Raw genomic sequence first — 23,471 nt, 5'->3', positions numbered from 1 at the left:
GGTTTGATGTCATGAGGTCATCAAAGATCAGCAAACAACATACATTCAGCAGATTTTTCAAAAAGACTTTCACATGGCCTTAGCTAGACTAACCTCAGTAAGCTCATTAGCTAGTTAACTGTAATTCAAAGCATTTTTCGAGAAGTCAGAGTGTAGAATGCATAAACTTTTTGAATAATTCCTGGTTTAAGTGTGGTGCACCACTGCCCTTGTTTTTTTTGTGTTGTTGATAGCTGTGTAACCCTGGTTAACTAGCAAAGTAACAATCTTGAGATAGTGTTCGGGATTCCCTTGAGAAATACTGAGGGTATATGAAAAAACTGTAGATGTGGGCAAAGGTACCACTGTTTGCATGAGATGTAATGTTGTTAATACTGTGATAACACAAAAATGACATTTAAATGTATATTTTATTTCATTTAAATAAATATTTTCATTTGTTTCCACTGAAATGTTTATTCTAAGTGAGTTTAAACAAGGGAATCTATTTGGAAGCAGCATATACGTGAAATACAATGCTAGATGTTTAATGAACAGATCAGATTGCAAGTCTGTAAATACGAGAGACATGGACATTACTCTTCTTTTAATGTTGAGAAAATAGGATTGAGACAACATTGGAACACAGAGATGTTTACCATGCAAAGTTCAGAGGAACAGAGCATGCTGGGAATACAGGACCCTGAGAATATAGGGCTACCAAGAGGGAACCTGGAAACATAGGGCTATTTCCTAGGAAATTCAATAGAACCCAGAACATAGACCCTTAGTAACAATAGGTTCTGGGAACACAGGGCTGAACATTTGTTAAAATGAACTAGCTGACCAACTTTCACCCAAGCTGGGCTAACAAACGTTCACCTAACATTAGCTTTTAGACAGTGTTGCTGAGTTAGCTAACATCTAAATAAGGTAAAAGTTTTGTAGTCCAACTTGGGTGGACATAAGCAAGTTCCTTATGGGAAAGTCTATTCACTCAGCAGTCATCTTTGCAACGCCTCTGGGCAGTTATTTCCAACCATACAAGACCAGACTCCCATCTCTTTGAATGAGGAAAGACCAAAATACTCAAAACTGAAGGTCAAATTACAGTGTAAAAGACAAAATCTGGTATAATCTGACAAAAACCTCATAAATAGTTTGTAACAGTTGGCTCACACACAAACACACACACACACACACACACACATACATGCACGCACACACTTTCTAAGCTGCTTCTCCCTCAGGGTCACAGGGGGTGCTGGGCGGAGCAGTTGGCTCAGTAACGCAAAAAAAAAAGATTTTTCTGGTTGATTTAGGGGATTTTCCAAGTAGTGCCACAATATTGTAGACCCTTCTCCACACATAATAATCAGCAAGCTGATTGGCTCATTTTCATGAAGAGCGTGATTTTCTCTGCAAACAGATGCCAAGTTGTGTTTTATGAGCTTTCCCATTCATATTTCAACCAGTGACTGATCTCTTCATTTATAACACATCTGACATACACTATTGCCAAAAATCATTGAATTCAGGTGTTCCAGTCACTTCCTTGGCCACAGGTGTATAAAACCAAGCACCTAGGCCTGCAGTCTGCTTCTACAGACATTAGTGAAAGAATGGGTCGCTCTCAGGAGATCAGTGAATTCCAGCGTGGTACCGTGATCGGACGCCACCTGTGCAACAAGTCCAGTCGTGAAATTTCCTCACTACTAAATATTCCACAGTCAACTGTCAGTGGGATAATAAAGTGGAAGCAATTGGGAGCAACAGCAACTCAGCCACAAAGTGGTCGGCCATGTAAAATGACAGTGCGGGGTCAGCAGATGCTGAGGGGCATAGTGCACAGAGGTCACCAACTTTCTGCAGAGTCAATCACTACAGACCTCCAAACTACATGCGGCCTTCAGATCAGCTCAAGAACAGCGTAGAGAACTTCATGGAATGGGTTTCCATGGCTAAGCAGCTGCATCCAAGCCTTATATCACCAAGCACAATGCCAAGCGTGGAATGCAGTGGTGTAAAGCGCCAACACTGGACTCTAGAGCAGTGGAGACATGTTCTCTGGACATGGTTCAGTGGAGACATCTTCACGCTTCTCCTTATAGAAATCTGATGGACGAGTCTGCTTTTCGCGGTTGCCAGCACAATAGTACTTCTCTGACTGCGTTGTGCCAAGTGTAAAGTTTGGTGGAGGGGGGATCATGGTGTGGGGTTGTTTTTCAGGAGTTGGGCTCGGCCCCTTAGTTCCAGTAAAAGGAACTCTTAATGCTTCAGCACCAAGAGATTTTGGACAATTTCATGTTCACAACTTTGTGGGAACGGTTTGGGGACGGCCCCTTCCTGTTCCAACATCACTGCATACCAGTACACAAAGCAGGTCCATAAAGACATGGATGAGCCAGTTTTGTGTGGAAGAACTTGACTGGCCTGCACAGAGTCCTGACCTCAATCCGATAGAACACCTTTGGGATGGATAAGAGCGGAGACTGCGAGCCAGGCCCAACATCAGTGTCTGACCTCACAAATGCGCTTCTGGAAGAATGGTCAAAAATTCCCATAAACACATTCCTAACCCTTGTGGAAAGCTTTCCCAGAAGACTTGAAACTGTTGTAGCTGCAAAGCTATATATATATATATATATATATATATATATATATATATATATATATATATATATTAAACCCTATGGATTAAGAATGCGATATCACTCATCTTGATATGCGTGTGAAGGCAGACGAGCAAATACTTTTGGAAATATAGTATATATAAGTATATATATATATATATATAGTAATATAGCCAACTAGCTAGCTAGCTAACATCTGCCTAAGCTGTGTCTTTTGTCTGTCCACCCTGGGGTTTGATTTGCAAGGCTGCAGTTAGATAATAATCATCTGTATTTCTGAATTCCAGGCTACCCTTTTATTATTTCTTCTCCTTTGAACTGTGATGACTACATGTTGAGTAAAATGTACCAACATAGCCCCATATCTCCTGCATTTTTCTCTCTCTCATGGAGGGGAGGGTAAGGCTACTACACACGTGCTCATGCTGCCCACGCCTCTTTCTCTGATGGCTGATGTGTCTGGGCCTGTAGAGCACAGGAGAGCACAGCCACACTCCTTTATTGCCACCTGTCATCAGGACCCTCTTGTTCCTCTCTGCCTTCTCCCTGCGAGCCTGGTGGTCTGAGGGAAGGCTCGAGCTACGTGAACAAAGGTCCGCTTGTGAACCTCTGAGATGCTTTCATCAGCATCAGAATGACTGACGGAGTCCTTATGCAACTTGTGGAGGTGGAGTCCTGAGGCTGTTTCATGGTTATTGTCTTCTAAACATAAACTTTTTGCTTACCATAAAATGAACTAACGTAAGTTTTTGTTCATATTTGTCAGTAGAGTTCAGTAAAATTCAATTCCTAGTTTATTTATTTATGTGAAAGATGACCTACGTATCTGGTACCATGTGTACCTTTTGTGATCTACAATCTAGGTTCACTTTTCCCCTCACATGTGGCTGATAAGGAGGCCCATAGTTAACAATATGTTTACCACATAAGCAGGAGTGCTCTGTTGCGGCTCCACAGGAGAAGTGCATTTTTAGGTAAAAATAAAATAATCCTGCTTTGCATTAACATTAAGCTCTGCTGATCATTCTAATACAGTTTTAACACTAAGTGGTCTTAATCACTGGAGTTAATGTAGCCTGTAGCTGCTTTTTTGTAACTTTCTTTATTTTATTTTTTCCCCAATTTTCTCCCTAATTTAGTCATATCCAATTCCACCTCCACTAGTTAGGACTACCCCCCAACACCCCCCCCATCAATCACCTGACACCACCACCACTAGGAGGGTGAAGGCTAACACAGGCTTCCTCCGAGACCTGTGAAGCACCACCGCATCTTTTCGTGCTTGGAGGAAAGCACCAACCACCAGTTCGGTTATGTCAGCTAACAGGTGTCTGTGCTGACTGATGATCCACCCAGAGAGAGTGAGGCCAGTTGTAGTGTGAACTTGAACACACGGTCACGGACGGCTGTAGCATCACCAGGGATCAAACTCGCGATCTCCTGATGACAGAGCCAACACGTAGATGTTTTTCACTGACCTTTAACCCTGAAATGCAGTGAACAATCTCAACGTGCTAGTAGCTAACAAAAAGGCAAAGAGAGAGGTTTTAAAACATTGATCATTTGGAGATGAACGGACATATTTGCATTTATAATCCCTTCAGCTGGTTTACTGTTGCGCCTAATCAGCAACGAGAAACTCAAACACTAAAAAGTCACAAAGCTTAAGTCAGATCCTCGTTCGTTAAATTTTCCCATTCCACCTTAAATGGCGCAGCGGTTACATTCTGGTGCCTCAGACACAATTTAAAGTGGAATGGTAAAGTTTGAACAAGAAGCTGACGAGTGAGCAGTGACTTCAGCTTCATAAAACATCGAATATTGAAAGAAGTTTCCTGCTAGAGATGCGAGAAATGCAGCTGTAGCTGAGCTAAAGCTTAAAGCAGAGCAAAGTAAGTCTGCGTTTTTGGTAGTGTTATACTTTTCTGAGTTTTCTATGCTAGTACAGTAGCACATATTGAGACATATTTACAGCCAAGATGGTAATAAATGGATATAAAATGTTGTGGCTCCTAGGGTGGTTTGATTTTTGTTGAAAGGACAGAATAGCTCTTCTTAAGATTTGGGTTGCTGACCCATGCCCATAGGTTATAACTGATAGTTCTAGGGTCCTAACTATATCCCAAAAACAAAGCATAGAGAAGTACTGGGAGAAATAAGAACAGTGAAGTACTGGCACTTCTTTGCCTCTGGAAAAGTGAAATGCCAGGCTCCTTTTGGTATCATTCCATTGCTATTTCCTGTTGCTGTTTACTGGGACGGCAAACAACTACCTCTGCACACGGCATGTCTGGGCCTGTGTCCCCTTTATGTGGCATCTCTCAGTGCCCAGTAGGCCTATGCACCATTCGGGACACTGGCATTTGCTGAATTATGTAGTTATCATTATGAACAGCATTAATGCAAGATGTTACTATATTATTATATCTGCCATTTCTTTAATTTAAGCTTTAAGCTTTAATTTTTTGAGTGAGTGGTAAGAAAGTACAAAGTGTCATGACCCCATTAGTATTTTACTTCACTAAAGTCATTTACATCAACCAAACTTTATCCACCTCTTACATTGGCCATAATGTATGATCTCACGCAATGTAGTGTTCTGATTAATCATATCTGTATGTGCATTTGCCTATATCCAAATAACATTTGTTTATATAAACACTTCCTGTTATAGACTTTTGGAAATTCAAGAATTCTGTGCTATGAGCATAGCTTTAAAGTGATGGTTCAGCCAAAAAAATCATATATGCAAGGACAAAATTCATTCATGCATTCGTCAGGAAATTTAACACCAATTTTAAACACTAAAAATAATGGCAATGTCCCAAATGGACAAATATATAGACATATGTATATTTTTTATTTATTTGAAATACACTATATTTCCAAAAGTATTCACTCACCCATCCAAATCACTTATTTCAGGTGTTCCAATCACTTCCATGGCCACAGGTGTATAAAACCAAGCCCCTAGGCCTGCAGACTGCTTCTACAGACATTAGTGAAAGAATGGGTCGCTCTCAGGAGCTCAGTGAATTCCAGCGTGGTACCGTGATCGGACGCCACCTGTGCAACAAGTCAGTCGTAAAATTTCCTCGCTACTAAATATTCCACAGTCAACTGTCAGTGATATCATAACAAATTAGAAGCGATTGGGAAAATACAAACAATACTTCTAGAAGAACGGTCAAAAATTCCCATAAACACACTCCTAACCCTTGTGGAAAGCCTTCCCAGAAGAGCTGAAGTCTGTTATAGCTGCAAAAGGTGGGCTGACATCATATTAAATCCTATGGATTAAGAATGGGATCTCACTCAAGTTCATAGGTGTGTGAAGGCAGACGAGCGAATACTTTTGGAAATATTGTGTACATTTCAAACACATTGCAGTCCATAGTGAAATACACAAATGTATTTCAGAATATACTGCTATATAAACTAATTATATTTTAAAGTACATTTCTTTTAAAATGTATGGGGAAATATTCCACATAAAAATAGACCATACAAAAATAAATATATGTAAATTCATCAAATACATTTGAAAATTATGTATTATAGTAACCAAAATAGTGTCTAATGCACTTTACTGTTTGGATACCTTTTGAAATGAATGTATTCCAGGGTCTTGATTTTGAATGTCCTGGAGGAGGGAAACTCAAATTCTAATGCTTTTCTCACTAGTCTTCCAAAATAAGCTAAGCTAAGCACAACCATTGTTATAGACAAAGATGCTGTGAAGGGTCCAGTATCCTTTCCATGCAGTTCTGGCATGCCTGCATAAAGAACTGCATATATTTTCATAAAAAGTCACTGCACAGAGTGTCCTGTCTGCAGGTAGACACCCCTTCCACTTTGGGAAGAAGTCCAAGTCCATGTCATTGATGTTCAAGTCAAAGTCACAATGGAAGTCTTTGTTAATTTTGTTGAATTGAATCTCACGTCATCACATTCATGGTTCTGACTCAAGTCCTAGTCACGTGACTCGAGTCCAGACTTCTGCCGCTTATCCCAAACAATCATTCACTCAAGACATGCTTGGTGTCTGAAGCTTGATTCTTTAGTTTTCATTTTGAGCTACAAGACTAATATAGCTAAAAATAATACTTGTAAATTTATAGCCACTTGGGTAGCAAACTCTGGGCCTAATTGAGAGTTTTGGTGAACAAATTACTTTAAAGGATGTAACAGTATCTTAGTATCTAATGATGTTTCTCCACAGGGCAGTACGATACAGCACAGTACAGCTACAGATCCAAACCAAGAAGTACTTGTCCCCTGCTTGAGTACTTGTATTGGTTTCCCATCACATAGCACAACCATGATAGTAGGCAGAGTTCTCCTCAGCTTGTGTGGCCACATGATTTTCCATGCAAATCTAACATTAACATAACGTTACAACAACGGTGACAACTGAGAAGGTCTGATTCAGCTTTTACTGTATTTGGTTTTATGTGAGAATCACAGCCAGTGATTCTGGCTAGCTAGTGATTTCTTCAGATGTGGTGGTTCTGTTGACCAATCATGGGTTTCCACCCTTTACTAGCTCCACCAGTTCAGCCATGCTTGGTACTCAAGATCCACTAAGAAGTGGAACTAAATTCAGCATAGGTGCTCAAGTACAGTATGGGTAACTTGATGGTGGAAATGGTGATAGAATCCATCATGGATTTGTACCTATACTGTACTGCACTTCCCAGTGGAAAAACTTCGGAAGTGTGTTGGGTTGCGTCCGTGGCCAATCATTGATGCAGGTTCATTGGAGCAAATAACAATTATAACTGCGTTAAAATTAGACAGCTGAAATGTACAAAGACGAGGAGCAACAATGCAGCAAACTTCAAAACCCGAAGCTAATCAGCCTCATTTAAAGCGTACTGCTGGGACGTCTGGGACCTCCTAATCAATCTCTTGGATGCCCTGAATGTCTCAAAATCAAAATTCTGGGGAATCCCTGAAAATAAACTTATGTTATGCTATCCATTAAAGAAAAATACAACAATACTCAAATGCAAATTGAGGAAAAGGTATTAATTATCCTCCTTCACAATTGGTGAGCTTCTGTCTTTAATATTCTTAACCAACTATGTAGCACTGGTCTGCCTCAGGTTGGCGCTGTAGCAAATTAGTTTAGCCTGTTGGTCCATTATTGCCTAGCAACTATAACCATGCTTAGAATACCTCTGAAAAAATGTACAGTATGCCATAGCATGTTTGTAAATCTGAAAACTTGCCAAGTTTTGCAAGAGATTGGTAGAAAAGGGGAATTGTTACTCATTTCTTAAAACAAAAACACTAGAGAAGATGAGTAAGATCTTAATTAATGTGTGGAAGAGCGCATTTCCAAACAACAGAGACTCTCCAGAGGAACAGTTGTTGAACCAAATATTTCGGTGCCACTGAAGCTAGCGCCAGTGACGCTAAAGCAAGTAAATTAGCAGTACACTAATGCTGGAGTAGCTAGCCAACATGAGACCCCTCAAATACCAAAGCACACTGTTGCCACAGCAGGCATAAAAATATTCATGAACAATTATGAGTAATCTAGGTTTGATGCACTGAAGGAGGTAGAGTATAAAGAGTATTGTAAGCACCAAACTTTCAGAAAATGAGCAATAAACCTTTCTTTTTATTTGTTTTTAGCTTCGTAAAATATTCTATGACATTTTCTACTCCATCAAAGACTGGAGCTCACAGTCAAAAGATGTAGCTACTTCTTTTGACCACAACTACAGCTGCAAATTCAAACACTGGTGAGTGAATAATGCACTGAAGGCTTGAGGCAGTGGTGGATAGCGATGTGATCAATCAGGCCTACACATGGCTACACCTCTGCTTCATTGTAGTTCACTGCATCCCTAATTTATTGTTAGTTTCTTCTGAGGACTCATCATAGTTGTAATTAGGTCATTGTGGCTGGTAGTAGGGGGCAGTCATGGGCTGGAGGTTAGGGAACCAGCCCCATGACTGGAAGGTCGCTGGTTCGATCCCCTAGGCTGACAGTCCGTGACTGAAGTGCCCTTGAGCAAGGCATCCCTGGGTGCCATGGATAGGGCTGCCCATTGCTCCGGGCAAGTGTGCTCACTGCCCCCTAGTGTGTGTGTGTGTGTGTGTGGGGTGTTTCACTGCATGGATGGGTTAAATTCAGAGGTCTAATTTCACAGTGTGCAAACACAGTGACTAATGGTTGTAAATTCTATTCTTCTATTCTAATTGGTGGTGTAACTGTTCTTGTCACCTCAATGATCTGTCTTTTGGAAGAACTCAGTTTTTTGTCTTGTTATGGTTGTAGTTAGGCTGTAATTATTTTTACTGTTCTTGTAATTCTGCTTTTTTCCTAAGAACTAAATTGATGACAACGCCTGATGATGCCAAATGTTGAACTTTCATGCCTCAGTCTCCCTCACTCTTGGTACTGGGATGACACATTGTGTTTTATGGTTTATTTTTGCCCAAATCTTTCTCTCTCTCCGCTCCTCCACTGTATTCTATCCCTTTTCCATTGCACAGAATGAACAATCCTGAGAACAGCATGTGCCCTTTTTACCCCCACCTTAGTTGGGAGGAAACAACTGTAACATTTATTTTCCTGCCTCTCTCTGCTGTTTTCATTGGTCTGGTGACTAGGCTGTGTGTTATGGGCTGCTTCGTGAGAGCGAGCTGAAGAGGCACTTCCCCCGTCCCACACAGACATTTCTGCAGGGTGGTGCGCTGCGCTCTTTTGCCATGTCTTTTTTCCGCTCCCCCTCCATGTAAATATTGAGGGGGCGATGACTGATCCAAGCTAATAAAAGCCCTCTTGCTGCGTTAACTGCAACATTATTGTTCTTGCGTTATAATTCAGTAATTCGCCTGGCATTTACTTTTCCGCCACACAGCATTAAAAGGGCCCAACAGGACTGTGTTTGAAAGCAACAGCATGTAAAGCACCAGACGTAGCATAACATTTGATTAATAGCATGATTTGACAGATTAGCTGACGAAGGGCACTGGCACAAAATAACACCACACCCATGTTTGGCCTTTTCATTTTTCTACGAGGGCATGTTCACTGAGTCTTAGGTCATAGAGGTTAACTTCAGACTGAAAGGGAAATTCCACTGATCTTTTGAAACTTCTGTATAATTAAATAATTGAGAATCTGAGGGGTTTGATGTGAAATACTCAATTTTAGAACAATCTAGTTAGAATTGTTCACAGTGGCGGTGATAGGAACCAGACATCTGAAGAGTTCAATGCTTCTGAAAGCTCTGTAAGTAAACATATTGTATGAGATGGTTATATAATATGCTGCCTGCCGTCTGAGACATGTTTTCTGATTGTTTTGAGATTAGCTTGTGGCCTAAAACATGTTATTTAAAATACATTGATGTTGGACAGGTATGTATAGGGTTTTATAAGGCAAAGTCCCTAAAGAAAACTTTTTTCCCCCCCGAGATTTTACCATCATCAAGACACATGTAGCTTTATTGTTTATTCTGGGTGGTAAATAAAATGGTCATATTTGTGTTGTAGACATGATGACCCCCTGGTTTCTATCACCACCACTGTAAAGAAATCAGTTTCTCTACAATGAACCATTTCACATCAAACCATTTGAAATGACTTTGATTACATCTTAACCATTGAACTCCCCATTGAAATGATTGGAATTCCCCCTTCAACACAAAACCTTTTCAATGGTTCTTGGCCCTGATGGTTCTAGAGAAAAACAATTAATTGATATAGAACATGTAGTGGGTGGTATAATGTAGTGGTTAACACCTCTGCCTTCCACGATGTAGACTGGGGTTCAATCCCCGCCTGGGCAGGCACCCCACGCTATACCAACAAGAGTCCTTGGGCAAGACTCCTAACACTACCTTCACTTGCCTGTGTAAAATGATCAAATTCTAAGTCGCTCTGGATAAGAGCGTTTGCCAAATGGCGTACACGTAGAATGTGGAGATTCTTTAGACTCTACAAAGATTCACATTTGTATGTCTCATATATAACAATGGTTAGAGAAATAAAAGTGGTTCACACTAAATAGCCCCTTCCAGCAACTTCATTTTTAAGATTATGGATGGGGTTAATGCTTGGGTGATATGGAAAATACTGTAGTATTGAATTTGATCAATATATATCATCATGCATCAGATGAGTTTTAAGTATGCGTTATTAAAGTCAATGAACCTGTACTTATTAAAGCTTTGCACTCTTAAAACTAAAGGTTCTTCAATGGTTTTTAGCATGGATGCAAAGTTCTAGGTCAAAAGGTTAACGGGTATACAACAGGGGTGGAGAACTCCGGTCCTGGAGAGCCGGATTTCCTGCTTAAACACACCTGATTCAGCTCAGCAGTTAATTAGTAGATTTAGATGTTTTGTGAGGGCAGAGAACTCAGCAAACTGTGCTGGACTCCGGCCCTCAGTTCCCCACCCATGGTTTAGAACCTTTAAAATCTGCAGTGTCAATCTCATTTTAGGTAAAGGGCCACACTAAACTCAGTCCAATGTCAAATGGGTTGGACCAAAAAAAAGGCCAAAAAACTGTTTATTTCATTGCCATTTATATGAAAGGTAAATTCTAAATGAACAAACTGATTGAACAAATATCACCTACAAAACAGACCCAATGATCATGCTAAAGTTAGTCAGTGCAATGTTAGATACTGACAACATGTTATCTATGACACAAGGTCTTTCTAATGTAGCTAGGTTATTTATCATAACATTGTTCTGGTTTCTAATGTACTTTGCCAGCCCAGAATGTTGTCTTGCTTGCTCTCATATGAAGATGAAAACCCTGTTTCTTCTGGATTTGTGTATCATTGACATTTTCTTCACAATATGTTCCACCAACAATATTAAAGAAAAAAGAATGCGCAGTTTGGCTGTGGGACCTCCAGAAGACACAGCTTGTATAAAATGTGCACAATTACCTCAAATGTAGCCCATCAGCCATGTTTGGTGTCTGAAGCTTGCTTCTTTAGTTTTGCCCTGGAACTACAAGGCTAATATAGCTGATGGGTGCTACATGACCTGGTTGTTACCTCTGTTTTTAGCTATATGACATACCTTTGTTCATTTTCATATATCATACAGTGTTGGAAACCACATACACAAGCCGATTTGAGATGACTTAACACCTTGACTCAGTCTGAGGTGTGTTATAATTTACACATGCAGTTAGCACAGTGCTAATTGTTGGGGTATTAGCTTCCAGGACTTGTTAGCTACGTTAGCCTCATAGCTGCAGTTGTTAAATAATCACAAATACTTTTGCTTTTGTGGTTTCTGAGCATGCTGAACACTGTTTAGTGTATCCTGGTGGGTAATAAGCTTCCATTGTTCCAATATGTTATTTTTTAAAGATAAAAAAGAGCACAGCTCAACTATAGGGCCTCCAAAAGAGACAGCTTGTATAATTACCTCAAATGGAGCCAATCAGCCATGTTTGGTGTCTGAAGCTTGCTTGCTTCTTTAGTTTTGCCCAAGGATAATGTAGCTAATGGGTGCTACATGACCTGGTTGCTACTATTGTTTTTAACTATATGACATACTTTTGTTCATTTTCATATATCATACAGTGTCGGAAACCACATACGCAAGTCTATTTGCAACCTGACCCAATCTGAGGTAAGTTTCTGATGATTTACACATGCAGTTAGCACAACGCTAATTGTTGGCGGTATTAGCTTCCAGGACTTGTTAGCTACATTAGCCTCATAGTTGTAGTTAAAAAATCTCAAATAGATTTGCTTATGTGGTGTCTGAGTGTGCAGAACATACTGTTTATCTATAAAAATAGTATATCATGGTGGGTAATAAGCTTCCATTGCTTACTAGCCATTAGCCTCCAGTGCAAGACTAAAGAAGCAGACTTCAGAAACCAAAGATACCTCGATTTTCGACTACATTTTTGGCTTTCTTTCACATATACTCCGTAACCCTAACGCTCACGCAAACTCGACCCAGAACTTCCACCTAAGCTTCAGCCTAATCCTATACCTCCTCACTGTAAATCTAACTCTCTTATTTAATTGTTTCATTTAAGCCGGATCATCTACAGAGATCTGCTGAGACTTTTTCAAACCGTGAGAGTCTTCTAATACTATAATAGCATAAACCTTAACCTAAAATATATGTGAATCGTCTGTTTGTTCTCTTCGAGTCACTCCCACATGTTTCCCTTGTTAACCGTAGCCATAACATTTTTAATGTTGTCAGCTGTCATTACAGTTGGGTGGATCCCAATTTCATGATGGCTAAATTATTTTGTTACCTGTCATTAAATTGGGAGGTTCCTCTGAACTGGGCCTGAACCTGTCTGGAGTGTGTGTTGATGAAGTGGGAATTCTAACGAATACCGAAAGTGTAGTCTGTGTTTTCAGAAACAGAACATGGCTCCAGTCCCTCTCGCTCATCCTGGATCTGTCGCCAGCTGGAACTTTCCACCGGAGACAAACTCCAATTGATATAGTATTATCCTCCGCTCAAGTTCAGACCAATGATCTCCACCCTTTGCGAACGTTTTGGCATTTTTCCTTAAACAAGCCGGTTTGCCTGGAGTGGTGTGAAATGTTATCTCCGCACCTTGGAATTGTGTACATTTTCCCCATCATTCAGCGCCAGCCCTGATATGTTCAACACAGAAAGCACGTCACCACAAAATTCCTTTAGAGGAAAAACATACGGGATCTCAGAAACTCTGATGTTTTCAGGGGCCTATATCATGGAAAACCTCATTTTTAAAACCTAACTTTTACTTTTTGAAATGAGTCTGATTTGCAACATAAACTGTGGCTACATTCACACAACCTGGTTAAAGTGGCACAAATCTGTGGCAGTCGTGGGCTGGAGGTTAGGGATACAGCCTCATGATCCCCAGAGCCGACAGCACATGACTGAGGTGTCCTTGAGCAAGACATCTAAGCCCCAACTGCTCCCCGGGCGCTGCGGATTGGGCTGCCCACCGCTCTGGGCAAGTGTGCTCACTGCCCCCTAGTGTGTATGTGGTGTTTCACTTCACGGATGGGTTAAATGCGCAGTTGAAATTTCCCCGTTGTGGGACTAATAAGGGTCTCTTAATCTGGATGTGATGTTCAGCTAGCCATGATTTGGGGGAAAAATTGGGTAGATAAGATAAACTAAATGTAAACCAAATAAACTTAAATAAAACACTTAAACTTTATAAGTGTATATTATGGGCCTTAAATTTATTGACATGCTCATAAACACTCTAGACCTGGTCCTAACAGCATGAGCTTCAGGTCTGTTGTCCCACTTCACTTCAAAACATGAACGTTCGCTTTCCTGTGGCGATCTCGATTAAATGGGGGCCTTTTGGTTGAGAACGAACTATGACTTCAGATCCCCATGCCCAGAACTCAGACGTTTTCAGGGCCTATATCATGGAAAACCTCATTTTTAAAACCTAACTTGTGATTTTTCTTGCTCTTTTTGAAATAAGAGTTAGATCACTATATGGCTACATTCACACTAGCAGGTTGAAGTGGCACAAATCAGCTTTTTTTTCACTGCGCATGCTCCATCATTCAGTGTTACTCTGGCAGCAGCGCCAAACAGTTCGTTAAAGCCTGTAAACTGTGAAAAAGCAACACACCTCCTTTTTTTGCCTTCATCTCACTCTAATAAAGAACAACTGAGAGCTGATCAGAGCTAACTATCTTCATAGTGATGGCTTGTTCTGCTCCTTTGTTTGTTTGCCTTGTTTGCTGATGATGTTACTGTGTAGGATGTGCGCATGCGGGTCACTTCAGGATGCCGGTTTGTTCGCATTAATGACAGGATTGAATCACTTCCCTAAAGGAGTGTGAACCATCATGTCCGAGAGATCAGATTTGAGCAAAAAATCAGATTTGAGCAATGAGATTTATAATGTGAACTCAATGGTTGTGATGTCATAACCATAACTGCATTCACATTCAGCCTATAGTAGTTTAGCCCTGCCCTTTCACATTGAAGTGATTTTTGTGTGTTGTTCTTGCAGACAGTCGCTAGCAGAGTTATTGGAACTGAAGAAGTGGGGAAATTATTAAACGTTGTGCTTTTCATGGCTGTTGGGAAGCTGATGGATCATTGCAGCCTTCCAAAAGATCCACACATCTGAACTAGCATCAAAGTCTGCCTTTTACAACATCCCTGAGGATGCTGTGGGTCACAGGTTTTTCAAACAAAACACAAATGAAAGTTACAGACATCCGAGCTATTGGATGTTATCTTTACTTGATATAATAAAATAAAATATTAATTTGATTACATGCCTGTTTTATGAGGACTGACATCTTTGCCGCTTGAAGATCTTCTGCCATTTTTGGAGTCTGGTGTGTACAGTTTTGTTGTGAAAATATCACTAATATTTTACATTTTTGTGTCATTTTGTTCACTTTGTGCTCAGTGTGCAATGGCCTTGAGCGTGAGCCCTATTGTTGGGAGATTGTCCATTTGATTTGTGGTGGTTGCCACAGCCATCCATGGCCAGGAGTTCAAAAGATACCTTTTCTTGCTCTCTATTCATGGCTAGGATGACCATCTCTCACCGCCACCATCACTCAGCATGTTGCCAGCTGACAGCAGAACTAGCAGTTAGTGTTCTCCTCTAAGCTTGTTGATGAGCAGTGATGTTACATTAACGTCAGTTTAAAGCATGAGATGCTCCACGTGTTGTGGAGGAAGCCTTCACTCTCCCTGCTTGTTAGCATTATGAGATGGGGGAGATCTAGCTTGTGGGCAGAACAACAAGCTTAGCCATGACCAAATTTGAGGGAAAAAATTGGTTAAGTAAAATAAATCTAAATCAAATAAGCTTAAAATAAAAAAAATCACTTAAACTGTATACATGTATCCTGCCTTCCACCCGATGACCGCTGGGATAGGCTCCAGCACCCCCCCGCAACCCTGAGGGAGAAGCGGCTAAGAAAATGTGTGTGTGTGTGTGTGTGTGTGTATTCATGTAGGAATATGGGCCTGAAATGTATTGTTATGCTGAAAACACCCTAGGCCTGATCCTAATAGCATGAGCTTCAGCTTTGTTGTCCCACTTCACTTCAAAACATGAATGTTAGCTTTCCTGTGGTGATCTCGATTAAATGGAGGCCTTTTTGGTTGAGAAAGAACTAGGACTTCAGATCTAAATGCCCAGAGTGACACCTTATATTTTCTTTCTCAGAGACGGAGCACGGACCCACACATTGACACGTTGGAGCGAGTCATTTCCTGGTCAGCCATAGATACGGATTGATGCAAGGCTGTTACACGATCCACATGGCCCTCCTACTTCCTTATGCAAACAGTGCTGTGACAGGGGAGGTCAGCATCCAACCCAAAGTAGCCTCAATCAAAAAAGCCACATCTCCCAGAGCTGCGCTGGGCATGCAGGGAAACTGGCTAGGGTTTCTGTGAATGCTTTTTGTCAGTTGGAAGGGCATTTTTGTACTTTTGGAAGAAAATATACAGCTGACATTATGGCTGTGAAAAGACTTTATGGAATCAACTCATGAGGAATGTTCATATTTTTGCAGCTTAGGCTGGAAAGTAATTTTTGGGAGTAAGTGGACACAATTGTATGAGTTGTAATATGAGCTGGATAAATAGTTAAAGCAATAGAAATCAGATTTAAACAATTTTCCACTGGATTTAAACAGTTTCACACTGGAGCTGACAGGATGATGTAGCTAACAAGTAATAGATGCTTATAGATGTATTTAAAAGTTTGACTGAGGGTGTTCACACTTTTGCACATGACTCTATACACCAGCAATTAGCATTGTGCAAATTGAACACCTAAATTGTCACGCTTGCCTTAAAAAGTGAGTTCTTAAGGGAATATAAAGGGGTATTATGGCCCTAAAGTAGCATTTAACAGTGGTGGACAAAACACAAATATCATGTACTTGAGTTACAGTAGAGACAGCCAAGGTAAAATATTGATCCAGTAAAAGTAGAAGTTCCTCCCTTTAGACCTCCACTTGAGTAAAAGTACTAAAGTATTTGCCTTCAAATGTACTTAAGTATAAAGTAAAAGTACTAAAAGAGTAATTCTGGCTCTGATGTCCTGTTATCATTTTTATAACCAGACTGGCTTCATGAACTCATTTCAGGTGAAAGTCCTCCAGCGTCTCTCTTGGTAAACCAGTCTTTTAATAGAACGCCATTAATTAGTGACGCTGACGTCTATTAAAATGATCATAAGCACAAAACACTGAAGGTAAACAGTTTCCATCAGGGAGAACCGAGTGGCTCTGAAATCACTTTTTACACACAAGCAAAGTTTCAGTTTCAGATTTATTTACAATGTACTTATGTAACTAAGTACTACATAAACTAGCAAAAACAAATTTACTATAAAATGAAATGGTGTTTGTATAAATTCAGAAAACAGACACGTCACTCATGACTGCATATGTGGACATATTTCTATATTGCCAAAAGTGTTCGCTTGTCTGCCTTCACATGCATATGAACTTGAGTGACATCCCATTCCTAATCCATAGGGTTTAATATGATGTCGGCCTGCCCTTTGCAGCTATAACAGCTTCAACTCTTCTGGGAAGGCTTTCCACAAGTTTAGGAGCTTGTTCATGGAAATTTTCTTCTTCCAGAAGCGCATTTGTGAGGTCAGACACTGATGTTGGACGAGAAGGCCTGGCTCACAGCCTCCACTCTAATTCATCCCAAAGGTGTTCTGTCGGGTTGAGGTCAGGACTCTGTGCAGGCCAGTCAAGTTCTTCCACACCAAACTCGCTCATCCATGTCTTTATGGACCTGCTTTGTGCACTGGTGAGCAGTCATGTTGGAACAGGAAGGGGCCGTCTCCAAACTGTTCCCACAAAGTTAGGAGCATGAAATTGTCCAAAATCTCTTGGTGCTGAAGCATTAAGAGTTCCTTTCACTGGAACTAAGGGGCCGAGCCCAACTCCTGAAAAACAACCCCACACCATAATCCCCCCCTCCACCAAACTTTACACTTGGCACAACGCAGTCAGACAAGTAGCGTTCTCCTGGCAACCACAAATCCCAGACTCGTCCATTGGATTGCCAGACGGAGAAGCACGATTTGTCACCCCGGAGAACACGTCTCCACTGCTCTACAGTCCAGTGGCGGCTCTTTACACCACTACATTTGATGCTTTGCATTGCGCTTGGTGATGTAAGGTTTGGATGCAGCTGCTTGGCCATGAAAACCACATGAAGCTCTCCACGCTGTTCTTGAGCTAATGTGAAGGCCACATGAAGTTTGGAGGTCTGTAGCAATTGACTCTGCAGAAAGTTACTTGGCCGACCACTTTGTGGCTGAGTTGTTGTCGTTCCCGCTTTATAATCCCAATGACTGTTGACTGTGGAATATGTAGTAGTGAGGAAATTTCACGACTGGACTTATTGCACAGGTGGCATCCGATCACGGTACCACGCTGGAATTCACTGAGCTCCTGAGAGTGACCCATTCTTTCACTAATGTCTGTAGAAGCAGTCTGCAGGCCTTGGTGCTTGGTTTTATACACCTGTGGCCATGGAAGTGATTGGAACACCTGAATTCAATGATTTGGATGGGTGAGTGAATATTTTTGGAAATATAGTGTATTTCTATATAGTGGTCTATTTACACAAAGTTAGGTTAGGTCCATCATTTATGTTGAATAGACTCTCTTACACTGACAAATTTTAGACATTTAGAATAGACAAATTTTATGCTGCTGCACTGATGTTGAACCGTGTGCTTGCACTGGGTCGGTATGACCAACAGGTCAAAACAAGCTCAAAACAAAGTGACCGCTGTGCCCTGATTGGTGTTCTTGCTTCGTGCTTCTTTCCTTTTGACATGCTACGTTGGTTTACGTGCACACATAGACCAAAAGGAACGAAAGATTTCACATAATGTAGTGGAGGAAAAAGTAGGATATTTGATTTTGTAATCTCCCAAAATGGAAAAACTTCAGCAAAGTACAGATACACAAAAAACTACTTTTACATTTACTTTGTTCATTTCATTACTGTCCACCACTGGTATTTAATATGTTATTTATAATGTTGTGTAGTGCAGCATTGTACCCATCAGCCTCATCAGTTTGACAAGATTCATAACTTGTGTTCTTTTTTGTGTTTTAACAGAGATGTTTTAAAGGTGGAGAAAGGTCACTGGTTGAAATATGAATGAGAGAGCGCACAACGCTCAACAACGGCATCTGTTTCCAAAGAAAAAGTCTTCAAGAAAAGAACCAATCAGCATGCAGGTTACATCTTGTTGTGGAGATTTGCACAAGTACAGAACAACCTGAGAAAAACACGCTTTTGATGCGTTACTGAGCCAAACGCTACAAACTATTTCTAAAATTTTTTCAGATGTTATTAGTGATTTCAAATATGTTTTTGAAACCGTAATTTGACCTCTATTTTCAAGTGTTTAGGTCTCTCACCATTCAAAGAGATCGGAGCCTGGTATAGTCTGGCTTGTATGGATTGCGAAGACATCCGCCAAGTGAACAGGCTTTCCTGTAAGGACTTTGGTTGTAATCCATGAATGTTATCTTACTACACTACCCAGCATGCACTAAGCAAAAATACATACAACCATAGTGAATCCCTCCCATAGTGATAGGAAACCCAGTGATGTAGAAGCTAATAAATACAGACATGATATTCTGCTTGCTAGCAGCTTTGCTCTTCAGTCAAACCCCAAAGTTTGGAAGTTTTTCAAAAGTTCTTCCCACCCTCAACACATACTTCTGATGTGACCGTTAACAGTTGTCGATAAAAATGGTAAAAACCCAAACAATACAAAAAAGAAGAGAAAAACTTCAGAATGGCTGCTACTGCTGTTTTTAGCCATGAACAGTCGTCTCTTTTCATTTTTTAAATACATAACAATATGTTATACAGTGTCAAAAACCACATAAGCCAGTCTGTTTGAGATTACATGGTTTGAGGCCTGAGCATATGATTATTTAGGCATGCACAATGCTAATTGGTGGCTATAAGCTCCCATTACATGTTAGCTACATTAGCCTTGTAGCTCCACTAAGGAAGCTAGCTTGAGCCACTAAACATGACTTGACTGACTGATTGTATTTGGGGTATGGGAAATATTTGTGTGAATTTGATTTTAATGCGTTAGTGACCTATAGTGTCCTATATGAATAGCAGGCTGTGTGTGTGATCAGTCTGTTAGTTCATGTGTGCATGAAAATTCCTTCCGGTCAGTTATGGGTCAAATATAATGCCTTAATTTTTTTAGTTAAGCCTATCTCCTCTGCCCGCATCCCTCTCCCCCCCCACAGCCTGGGTTAAACTTATCCCTGTAAAGCCGCCAACTCTGATGAGTTTGGTTAAGTTACATTAAACCGTGACCATCATGACGTAAATATGGTTTCCAATTCCTGAAGCCTAGCGGAGATAATCACAGAGTACAAGCAGGGGAATTTTTTTAGAGCTAGAACATATTTTCGTATGGTTCAGCAAAGCAAAAAATAGACCCTGATTTACATTCTGGCTTTTGCATAAGGGCAGTACGGGTCACTGGAAATATAAGTCGCTGTAAGACTTAGATAAGATGAAGTGTAACTTTATTTGTTGATATAATGTCCGTTGATTTGTTGATAATCTCTCCAAGACACACATTTCGTCTTTGTGGCTTCGCTGGTTTTTCAGACCTTCTGAACCAAGAAAAAGCGAATACCGTGCACTTCTTACTCATTATAAACAAGCTGGCCCAGCTTTGCTTTACTGGGGCCATGTCGTGCAGGGATTTGCATGGGTCTAAGTGCATCTGTTCCAGTGAATCTATTCATCATTCCGTGTGGGTCACCTCCAGGCTCTAACTGCAAACTGAATCCAGACTCAGGCCCAGCCTCAAAGCTAATGTGACACTGAGGTAAATACAATTAAGCTCAGCCAGAGGAAAGTCTGGCTTATTACTGTTTATCTTTAAACCCGACTCCCTGCCTCCGCCTGGCTCCGTGCCAGCAGACATCAGGCTTTTTTTTCTTTTTTCTTCGTTCTGGTCTAGAAGCTGTTCGCATGCAGCAGAAGAGAGACAATACCAGTCCTACTAGTTGGCACAGACTTTTTTTTTTCTAACCTTTCACATGTAAGTTACAAATATGAATATTTGCTGAACAAAGTACAACTTGTGCGGCGCAAGACGAGACATTGCAGTCGAACATACTCTGCTAAACTTGTTGGATAGAAAAGATAGTCTTTCTGGAAATTCTCCAAATGTATGCAAATATTCAAGTGACTTTTCTGCCAATGTTCAAAAATCTTGTGCATTTCAAATAAGAAAAAAAAGAATCACACAAAGAAAAGTCCATCTTTAAGTGTTCGGTGGATTTTGAAGTTGAAATAGTTTTTTTTTTAATTTGTAGAATAGGAGTGTTTTATCATTTTTTCAATTTTCTGCAAATTTAGGGGAAATATTAAGTGAAGGTTTTGAAGAATTTAATTGCACATTTTCAATAATACAACCTTTGGCAGAGACCATTTCTAATTTTCTGCAAATCTGGGCGAATATTCAGTCAATTTAATACAGATTTAAAAAAAAAAAATCAATGATAGAGGAATTTCAATAGTAGATTAAATTTTGCAGACAACCTTTTTTGAGCATTCGGCAAATTTGCTATGAATTTGGTCAATGTTCTTCCAATTTTCTACAGATTTGCAAAGGATCAACTGTGCTTTTTAAATAAAAGGAATTGGTGAATATTCAATAAATGTTTGACAGATTTTCAGAAATGCAATTTTTGGCACGTTTGCTGTGAATTTCAGGGAGATTTAAATTGCTGGTGCGTTTTTAATCAAATGGATTAGCCAAAGTGAACAGGTCTGTGTATCTGTTGCAGCAGGCTGCAAAGTGATTAGTGTGTCTTGTGTAATATGGAATGATATTGTACATAAATTTTAATCTGTGCTTCTCATATTTTCACTCACAACTTAATCTCATCTCTACGGAGCTAGATTCCTTTAGCAGTGGTGGAAAAGTACAGCAGAGAGGTGGGCTTTCATCACTGCCTCGTTACTTTGACTCACTTACAACTCAGACAATGTTTCTCTTTCCAAGCCAGGCATTTGCTTTGTGGGGGAAAAAAAAAAGTATGCGATGGGCTTTATTGTGAATTGTAAAGGATGATGTAAAGCAGCCTCGTCCATGTTGCTCTTTGGTCCCCCAGCAACTCCATCTGTTTCTGCTTATCTCTTCCACTAGTGCTGTACACTCCTCCGTAGCTGACCTCTGTCGGAGAGGGACCCTTATCTTGAGTTTCAGAAAGATGAACTTGGGGTTAACTCTATTAGGCTACTCTGAAAGGTGATAACTTGCGTTTGTGACATGTAAATGGTTTATGGAATGTTTGAAGAAGGTTGTATCTTCAAAACTTTAAACCTGATATATTGCATTGGCTCATAGCTTTAATAAAGACAGATGAGCTTATCTGCCATATGTAACCAGTATGGACCCAAATGGACTCTTAGCGACAGAACTACATATAATGCACAGCGTACAGTCACTGACCACTTTATAAGAGACTGTAGCTCATTTCTTGATGCATGGTTTGTGTTAGCCGTCCACTAGACCTTGATCAAAGGTCAGTTTCTGACTACAGATCTGCTCTTGGCTGGATAATTTTGGGTGGTGGTTCATTTTCAACCATTTAAATAAAACCTGGACGACAGCAGTCCTGTGGTCAGAAACTGACCAGTGATGAATGAGGTAGAGGGGGCTGATAAGCTGCACAGAAATGGATGATTTACAGTCAGCAATTTTACACCTATGAAATGAGTAATTGCTTCCAATAAAGTGGCCAGTGAGTGCAAGTACAAGGTAGGTGTAACCGCCAGTGGTGAACCATGACTTTAGAGCCTAGGCCTTCCTTCAAAACATGAGGAATAAACCCACATCTATGATAATGCTAACTCCTGCTAGCCTCCCTATAGGATTCTCATAGTTTGTTAGCACAAAGCTAACAGTGATTTGCACAAACACTTTCCAGTGAGGCTAAAATAAACTTCTTATCTGACATTTTTGTTCCACCTTAAATGCTGTAATTCAGTTACATTCTGGCACATTTAGGCATCTTATAGGGGTGTTTTTTGTTGTATGTCTTTCCCATTATGCTAAATGTGGCAAATAGATAATAATATGCATGAAAATTAGCAGAATAAATCAGTTTATATTGCAAAGTGCTCTGTCCCATGATCAGATTATTTTAAATATCTAAATATTTTGATCCTTATGTTAAGATATGTCTCATTGTTTTGTGTCAGTGGTGTAACAGAAATATCACATGTTATATGTTAAAAATGCAAAACAAGAAGGCCTTTATAAATTGCTTCTTACAAGAAAGACAAACTCAGGTGTTCACAGTGAAATCTGTCATGTTTCTGTTAAATCTGGTCAAAATACTGACAGCTACATTTAGATTTTGTCAGTGGTGTCACCCATGAAACAATAATTGACTTCAAACAGGCAGTATTTGTGAATTTCTACATGCAATTTTGAAACATTAAAGTGCCTGTGGACTATATTTTGGAAATGTTGAATTTTGTTACGGTCAGTGGTGTTTACTGATGCTAGGTGGCCTCGACAAATAGTATCTTAACATGCTGTTAAGACTAACATACTTTAGATAAACGTGTCATACAGTGTCAGTAACCACACGCCCAAGTCTATTAGAGGTTCCTTAACAACTCGACACAGTTTGAGGCAATTCTGTGATGAATTAGACCTGCAGTTAGTGCAATTCTAACTCATGGCCTTTATCCTTCTTACATTTCCTTACCTTAGCATTGTAGCAGCGCAAAAGTAAAGAAGGACCCTTTGTGAAACAAGCATGTCTTAATCACGGCTCCTGTGCGGAACGAGGGA

The sequence above is a fragment of the Pygocentrus nattereri genome, chromosome 19 (assembly GCF_015220715.1).
Source record: "Pygocentrus nattereri isolate fPygNat1 chromosome 19, fPygNat1.pri, whole genome shotgun sequence".
Classification (NCBI taxonomy): Eukaryota; Metazoa; Chordata; class Actinopteri; order Characiformes; family Serrasalmidae; genus Pygocentrus; species Pygocentrus nattereri.
This window is presented reverse-complemented; position numbering follows the sequence as displayed.